Source organism: Mus caroli, chromosome 6, assembly GCF_900094665.2.
Source record: "Mus caroli chromosome 6, CAROLI_EIJ_v1.1, whole genome shotgun sequence".
Classification (NCBI taxonomy): Eukaryota; Metazoa; Chordata; class Mammalia; order Rodentia; family Muridae; genus Mus; species Mus caroli.
This window is the reverse complement of record NC_034575.1, coordinates 119711764-119721088: the sequence shown is the minus strand read 5'-3', so window position 1 is coordinate 119721088 and position 9325 is coordinate 119711764. Positions and strand designations below refer to the sequence as shown.

The 9325-nt window shown below is 37.3% G+C and overlaps 1 pseudogene; it reads left to right on the top strand.

Moving 5' to 3' along the window:
* LOC110295785 overlaps nt 1–6498 on the top strand; it is a 14816-nt pseudogene extending 8318 nt beyond the window's left edge.
* The last annotated feature ends 2827 nt before the right edge of the window (nt 6499–9325 follow it).

Here is a 9325-nt window from a genome sequence, read left to right as displayed (position 1 = left end):
TTTCTTTCTTTCTTTCTTTCTTTCTTTCTTTCTTTCTTTCTTTCTTTCTTTCTTTCTTTCTTTCTTTCTTTCTTTCTTTCCTGACCAAGTTATCATTGATTAGAGAATTGTTCAGCTTCCATGTGTATATAGCCTTTCTATTATTTATGCTGTTATTGAATATCAGCCTTAGTCTGTGGTGATCTGATAAGATCCATGGGATTGTTTCAGTATTTTTGCATCTGTTGAGGCCTGTTTTGTGATCAACTATATGGTCAATTTTGGAGAAGGTACCATGAAGTGCTAAGAAGAATGTATATCCTTTTGTTTTAGGATAAAATGTCCTATAAATATCTGTCAAATCCATTTGGTTCATAATTTCTGTTAGTTTCACTGTGTCCCTGTTTAGTTTCTGTTTCCAGGATCTGTCCATTAATGAGAGTGTGGTGTTAAATCTCTGACTATTATTGTGTGTTTTGCAATATGTGCTTTGAGCTTTACTAAAGTTTCTTTAATGAATGTGGCTGCCCTTGCATTTGGAGCATAGATATTCAGAATTGATAGTTCATCTTCGTGGATTTTACCTTGATTAGTATGATGTGCCCCTCCATGTTTTTTTTTCTTTCTTTCTTTTTGATAACTTCTGGTTGGAAGTTGGTTTTATTTGATATTAGAATGGCTACTCCAGCTTGTTTCTTCAAATCATTTGCTTGGAAGCTTATTTTCCAGCCTTTTACTCTGAGGTAGTGTCTGCTTTTGTCCCTGAGGTGAGTTTCCTGTATACAACAAAATTTTGGGTCCTGTTTATGTAGCTAGTCCATTAGTCTATGTTTTCTTATTGGCGAACTGAGTCCATTGATATTAAGAAATATTAAGGAAAAGTAAATGTTGCTTCCTGTCATGTTTGTTGTTAGAGTTGGGATTCTGTTCTTGTTGCTATCTTCTTCAAGTTTGTTGAAGGATTACTTTCTTGCTTTTTTTCTAGGGTATTGTTTTCCTCCTTGTGTTGGCATTTTCCCTTAATTATTCTTTGAAGGGCTGGGTTCGTGGAAAGATATTGTGTGAATTTGAAGTTGTCATGGAATACTTTGGTTTCTCCATCTAAGGTAATTGAAAGTTTTGCTGGGTATAGTAGCCTGGGCTGCCATTTGTGTTCTCTTAGGGTCTGTATAAAATCTGCCAGGATCTTCTGGCTTTCATAGTCTCTGGTGAGAAGGCTGGTGTAATTATAGTAGGTCTGTCTTTATATGTTACTTGACCTTTTTCCTTTCCTGCTTTTAATATTCTATCTTTATTTAGTGCATTTGTTGTTCTGATTATTATGTGTAGGGAGGAATTTCTTTTCTGTTCTAGTCTATTTGGAGTCTATAGGTTTTTTTTTTATATATTCATGGGCATCTCTTTCTTTAGGTTAGGGAAGTTTCTTCTATAATTTTGTTGAAGATATTTACTGGCCCTTTAAGTTGAAAATCTTCATTCTCATCTATACCTATTATCCTTAGATTTGGTCCTCTCACTGTGTCCTGGGTTTCCTGGATGTTTTGAGTTAGGATCTTTTTGCATTTTGCCTTTTCTTTGATTTTTGTGTCCATGTTTTCTATGAAATCTTTTGCACCTGAGATTCTCTTCTCCATCTCTTTCATTCTGTTGGTAATGCTTACATCTATGGCTCTGATTCCTTTCCTAGGATTTCTATCTCTAGAGTTATCTCCCTTTGGATTTTCATCGTTTCTACTTCCATTTTTAGATCTTGGATGGTTTTGTTCAATTCTATCACATGTTTGGTTGTATTTTCCTGTAATTCTTTAAAGGATTTTTGTGTTTTCTCTTTAAGGCATTGTACCTGTTTAGTTGTGTTCTCCTGTATTTCTTTAAGGAAGTTATTAATGTCCTTCTTAAAATATTCTACCAGCATCATGAGATATGATTTTAAATCTGAGTCTTGCTTTTCTGGTTTGTTGGGTTATCCTTGACTTGCTGTGGTGGGTGTACTGGGTTCTGATGATGCCAAGTAGTCTTGGTTTCAAGATTCTTATGTTTGCCTTTCGCCATCTGGTTATCTCTGGTGTTAGATGATTTAGGTGTCTCTGGCTGGAGCTTGTTCCTCCTATGAGTCTGTTAGTCTCTGTCAGCACTCCTGGGAGATTAGCTCTCTCCTGAGTCCCATGGGTCAGAGCACTCCCTGGAGTCAAGCTCTCCTCTGGCTAGGAAGGTTCACAGAGGTCTGAGGGTCAGCTTTGACTCCTGGCTGAAGATGAAGGCCTGAAGAAACCCTGTCCAAGAAGCTCTGTTGCTTCTGCAGCCATCACCTATCCTGTGGGGAACAGCCTCAGAGGGACCCCAAATACAAAATGGAGGTCTCATCTAAGTCCCAGGGTCAGAGCACTCCCTGGAAGCAAGCTCTTCTCTGGTAGGGAAATTGCACAGAGTTCTGAGATGAAGGCCCAAAGGGACCCTGTCCAAGAAACTCTGTTGCTTCTGAGGTCTGTGCCTATCCTGTATGGACCAATCTCAGAGAGACCCTGGATAGAAAAATCAAAACAAGCATTTTTTTTTTATCCTAAGAAAATATATTCACATAAAATGTATGGCCCTCCACATTATTTTGAAAAAAAAAAAGATACATCCTTTGGTAAAAATTGAAATGAAAGAATCAAAAGAAAATACCACAGTTCCTAAACATAGATGTCAGGAAATGTTAGGAGGTTTTATTTTCTAGGCCTTCCTGACAGAGTCCTCCTTTGAAAATCTAATTCATTCTTGGAGGTAGCAGACAAGGGAAAGCAGATGTATATGGGGAGAGGGAAAGCCAGACTTGATCTTGTGAGATATTTAGTGTTGCTTTTCAATAATAAAACATTTACCTATCTTAAGTCTAAGTTACATTGCAGTTGTAGCTGGCCTGCTTTCTCAGTTCCTCTAGAGGACAGAAACTGCAGCCTCTGGCCTTTGGTACCTCATACTAAAACAGGTAGGTATTAAGTAAAGTAGCCTTATGTAAGTGAATACACTGTAGCTGTCCTCAGACACACCAGAAGAGGGCATTGGATCCCATTACCGATAGTTGTGAATCACCACGTGATTGCTGGGAATTGAACCCAGGACCTCTGTAAGAGCAGTCAGTGCTCTTATCCACACCATTGCACACACTAGCAAGATTTTGCTGAAAGGACCCTGATATAGCTGTCTCTTGTGAGGCTATGCTGGGTCCTAGCAAACACAGAAGTGGATGCTCACAGTCAGCTATTGGATGGATCACAGGGCCCCCAATGGAGGAGNAGAAGTGGATGCTCACAGTCAGCTATTGGATGGATCACAGGGCCCCCAATGGAGGAGCTAGAGAAAGTACCCAAGGAGCTAAAGGGATCTGCAACACTATAGGTGGAACAATAATATGAACTAACCAGTACCCCCCCCCCCCAGAGCTCGTGTTTCTAGTTGTATGTGTATCAGAAGATGGCCTAGTTGGCCATCAGTGGAAAGAGAGGCCCATTGGTCTTGCAAACTTTATATGCCCCAGTATAAGAGAACACCAGGGCCAAGAAATGGGAGTGGTGGGGGGGGAGATTTGGGGAACTTTTGGGGTAGCATTGGAAATGTAAATGAAGAAAATATGTAATTAAAAATAATTAAAAAAAATAGAAGTAAAGTAGCCTTTGTTCTTATCTCTGTGGAAACATGAGGGCTGGAAACATGAGTGAATGTCTCAGGAAGAAATAGGGACATGTGGAAGAATGATTTTAATCTTTATTTCTGTTTTTCTCCAAATATTCTCTTCTCTAAAAATTCTCTGTTCAAAAAGTTTTTCTTAATTTCCAAGTTCCCTTTTAATTTCTAAATTCCCTTTTACTTTCTAAGTTATTCTACTCTGCTGTCTATTTTCCTATCTTGCTCTTTTCTCCTGCTTTGATGTAATAATGTTCTACAAGGTATTCCCTAGTTTTTTGTACCTTTTCTAGGGGAATAGTTCACATGGGTTTTCCAAACATGTTTTTTTAAAAAAAAACTTCACTGAAAGTACAATATAAATTCAAATTATAAGTTGAATAAGAAGTTCTCAACAGACTTTCTTTTATATTAAAACCCAATGTCTATTCTCTGCCATTAGCACTACAGGTTCACAGAAATTTAAAATCCATAAGTTTTGTTACTATGTTATTGAAGTTTGGTGTAGATAAACCCAGTCAATATTTTATTTTGTGTCCTGGCACATATACTAAATCATTAGTTCCCTTTGGATAATTGTTTTAGAACCTTTTGGAATGTGTTCTAAATTGAAGATGCCTAGTTTCTCTGAATCAACTTACCGGTTACACTTGAAGGCTGGCAGAGTTCTCACTGTACGTTTAATATCAAAGAGGACTTACTAGTACTCCTATTATATGGGATTTAATAATGCTAGTATAATTTTATGGATTATTACAGAATTATCACTAAGAATTAAGAAATTACCTCTTTGCCTATATAGAATCACTACAAGAGACTACATTTTTGTTAATCTGCAGAAATCTTTCCAAAGGGGCTAATACATGGTGATATATATGTGTGTGTGTGTCTGTGTATGTGTGTTTCTGAGTGTTTGTATCTATGTGTATAATAAAAGGACAAGCATATTAGTATCAGAAATCTTTCTTCATATATAATTTCTTTAGTGTAACCTAGTAGGGCAAATCTATGCGAATCCATGTCAGAAGGTCACATGCTAGTTGTTAGCTTCTTATAGATGACTCCTGCCATCTTTCATGAAAACATCCAAGAGCTCTCCAGGGATAAGAGCACCAAGGATCATTGTGGTAGAGATGGCAGAAAGGTCTTAAGACTCACAGAGAGGATGTCTGTAGGGAAGCAGAATTTGTCAGACATGATAGGGTCCTGGAGCAGAAAAACTCACAGAGGCATGCACTAAATCAAGCCATATCAAATCAGACAAAATCCCAGCATAGAAGGCATACAGGATCACTAACTCTCACCTCTAGCTAGAAGCTATTAGCAGTTTATGGGTGCTGGAGAGAAAGAAACAGGGTTCTGTTTTATTTGTTTTTTTTCAGATATGTGGTCCTGATAGGCCCCCTATGTTCTGGTAGATGGCCCTATATTTATATGCATACAGTCAGCATTAACTGAATTCATAAGGCTAAAAAAAAAGTAAGTATGGTTGTGAGAAAAGATTTTTGGAGGGACAAAGAGAAGGAGTTGCAGAGGGAAGAAATTGCTGGTAGACTTGATCAAAAAACATGATATACGTGTATGATATTCTCAATAATAAAAACCATTACTAATAACAAAAGGAAAAAGAGTAAAAGCTTCAAAATGTACTTTTTTCTAAGTAATCAAATATAATTTTCATGGTGTCTGATTTTCTTCACCATCACTTCTACATTTCTGATTTTCTCATATGTTCAAGTCCACTCACTTTCTGAATATATTATGGATATGGTGTATCATATTTGCATTTTTCTCTCAAAAATATTAACCTATTCATCTATTGTTTCTCAATATAATGGCTTAGTTCATGTATCCAGGGACATTACTACTAGAAGCAAACAAACGTTCTGCTCAAGATATATGTCCCATAAGTACATCTGGAGAGTGATGGGTGGAATGTAAAAAAACAATCTGCCTCATTTTCAGATATGGATCAATACATCAAGTGTCCTGAAGATCAATATCCAAATAAGCAGAGAAATCAGTGTCTTCCTAAAATTACAGCATTTTTGTCCCATGAAGATATTCTGGGAGCCATTTTGGTCTCCATGGCCACTAGTTTTGGTGCTTTTTCAGCTATGATTTTAGGATTATTTATTCACTATAGAGACACACCCATTGTCAGAGCAAATAACAGAAATCTCAGTTATCTCCTCCTCATTTCTCTAATGCTCTGTTTCTTTTGCTCACTAATGTTCACTGGTGAACCTAGAAGAGTCACTTGTGTCTTGAGACAAATGATTTTTGGGGTTGTATTTTCCATTGCCCTTTCTGCAATCTTGGCAAAGACCTTCATTGTGGTTGTGGCATTCAAAACAATTAAGCCAGGAAGCATCTTAAAAATGGGGATGGTAACCCGACTCTCAAATGCTATAGTCTGCTGTGGTTCCATCATTCAAGTGTGCATCTGTGCAGTCTGGCTGGGAACATATCCCCCTTTCCCTGATGTTGACATGCACTCAGAGTTTGGTCAAATCATTCTCTTGTGTAACGAGGGGTCAACCTTTGCCTTCTATTAGGTTCTAGGGTACTTGGGGTTTCTGGCCAGTCTCAGCTTGCTTATTGCTTTTCTGGTGAGAAGGCTTCCTGACAGCTTCAATGAGGCAAAAACAATCACATTCAGCATGCTTGTTGTCTGCAGTGTGTGGATCTGTTTCATACCCACTTACCTGAGCTCCACAGGCAAAACAATGGTGGCTGTGGAAATTGTTTCAATTCTAGCCTCCAGTGCTAGCTTACTGGGCTTTATCTTTATTCCCAAATGCTATGCTACTGAGGTCAGGTGGCCAATCGAGAAAGAAGTTCTTTAAGTGAATTTCTCCTTAGACAAAAGAATTAATTGTGATTTGTATAAAATAAACCATATTGGAATATACAAATGAGTGGTGTGAAGTCAATGCATTTCACCAAACAATGGCAACTCCAATTTAACTGTGTCTCTGCTCACCTTGTAGCCAACTAGACACAGTTAATCAAGCCATCACAGGTTATAGAGTTGCCAACTAAAAGTGAATTTGATGTGTCTACTAGAGGTTTCTTTCAATCACAGTTTTTTCACTTTTTATTTTTCGTTGTTTAACATAATGTAACAGGACTGGGAAAGAATAAGTTTAAGAATGCAAGAAAATCATTTGTATGGAAACAAAAGTAACTGATGTTTAAATATGTGCTTCCTCTCTGTTAGTCATATGCAGAATGACTGTATTCAATACAAATAAATTTCCATGTAATCATGATTTTAAAACAGAAATTTCATGGTCTGCTTCTCCTTTCTGAAGGGCCTCAATATCAATAAAATATACACAAAAATTTCAGAGTCTTGGAAGGGTTATGTTCTTCTCTATGCTCATGTGGCACAAAATGGATGAACAATTAGGAAGAGTCACAGTGGAAACACAGACATCTTTACTTTGAGGATATCCAACACATCAAAGTCTCCAGACAGAGCAAATACCCTCCATGGGAAGTGCTTTTCTCTATTATAGTTAGGAGTTTCAAATTATCTTCAGATAGTGAAAGATATAATTTCTACCCATTGGAATCTATTTTCAAGGAAGGAATGGAATGATGGTAGATGTGCGTATTTAGAAGAGGTATAAGGCCAGGAATTTCACAGAACATGGAGAGTCATAGAATTTTGCATCCTAGACCATGTGGGTTTTTATTTTTTTATGTATTTGCTTTTATCTAGCCCAAAATTTGCTTTGAACATAATTGCAAGATCATGACAAGGGCAATCTCGAGTTGGAGCTTACAATATTGAGAAGAATCACTGTTCAATCATAGTCAAAACAAACTCAAAAATGGATACATTACCAAAGTGGGTCATAGTTTTTAACTCCAGTGACTGTTTGCATACTGTAACATTGGACACAGTACCATCATAAGACTAAGATACATTTAAGGTATTCTGAGTCTACTTTCTGTCTCAATTATTGTTTATCTTTCACTTATGTAAACTTACATCATATTAGACCGAGTTGCTTCTATTTGACTACAAACAGCATAAAAGTTTCCATTGGAATCTGCTTTGAGCTAGGTAAAATAAGTTTGTTCCAAATGTAGTAGTTGATGGGCAAAAGATCATTTGTGTTTAAAGTATCTGAAACTATACACTCATTTTTTCTTACCGCCTTAAATAGGAAGACACTCCACTCTGAAAAGCTACCAGGTAGATTGACACCATGAGCATAAAGAAATCCCTGTTTTTTTGAGTCAGGCTCCCTCTTGAAGCCATGTATCATTACGTTGCAAGCCAAGCAATACAGTGAGAAAAACATAGAATGCTTCAGGGGCAGTTCCACGTGGATGGCAATAATCTTACATCCTGGTTGGAGCTTATTGAAAGATTAAGTAACTGTTCATCAAATATATGTTGCTGATTAAATGTTCAGACATTCAAGTGTGTTGTAAATGGGTACACTGTGCCAATCATTGTATGGTTAATGGAGACTATTTATTATCCAGTAATCTCTCAAAAAACAATACAGATATATTACTTGATTTTGAGTTATAATTACATGGTGTTATAATGCCTTAAAATCTCATAGCTTCTTAAGATAGTTTACATTATATAAGCAATCATTTATGTCACTTTCCTTAAGAAATATTTTAATAGTTGAAGCTACCCATTTCCCATCTTCAAGCATGTTTCTTTCATTGAATTTCTCTGGAGGGAAACCTCATTGTAAGCTTTGTGTTGATTTCTTTGCTCTGTCTTAAATACCAGTTTTCATTCTTCAGATATTCATCAAAATTGTCAGTTGTAAATCTTATGTAATGATAACCTTTATGTATTCTCTGATTTACCGCCTTTTGTCTTTTTTCTTTAAAATATTTTTATTAGATATTTTCTTCCTTATATTTAAAATGCTATCTCAAAAGTCCCCTATACCCTCCACCAGCCCTGTTCCCCAACCCACCCACTCCTGCTTCCTGACCCTGGCATTCCCCTGTACTAGGGCATATAATCTTCACAAAACCAAGGGCCTCTCATCACATTGATGGCCCACTAGGCCATCCTCTGCTACATATTCAACTAGAGACACAAGCTCTGGGGGTACTGGTTAGTTCATATTGTTGTTCCTCCTATAGGGTTGCAGACCCCTTTAACTCCTTGGGTCCTTTCTCTAACCCCTTTATTAGGGACCCTGTGTTCCATCCGATAGATGACTATGAACATCCACCACTGTATTTACAGGCAAAGGCAGAGCCTCACAAGAGATAGCTATATCAGGGTCCTGTCAGCAAACTCTTTCTGGCATATGCAATATTGTCTGGGTTTGGTGGTTGTTTATGGGATGGATCCCTGGGTGGGGCAGTCTCTGGATGGTTCTTCCTTCTGCCTCAGCTCTGAACTTTGTCTCTGTAACTCCTTCCATGGGTATTTTGTTCCTCATTCTAAAGAGGAATGAAGTATCCACATTTCGGTCTTCCTTCTTTTTGGGTTTCATGTGTTTTGCAAATAGTATCTTAGGTATTCTAAGTTTCTGGGCTAATATCCACTTATCACTGAGTGCATACTATGTGAGTCCTTTTGTGATTGGGTTATCTCATTCAGGATGATATCCTCCAGATCCATCCATTTGCCTAAGAATTTCATAAATTTATTGTTTATAATATCTGAGTAGTACTCCACTGT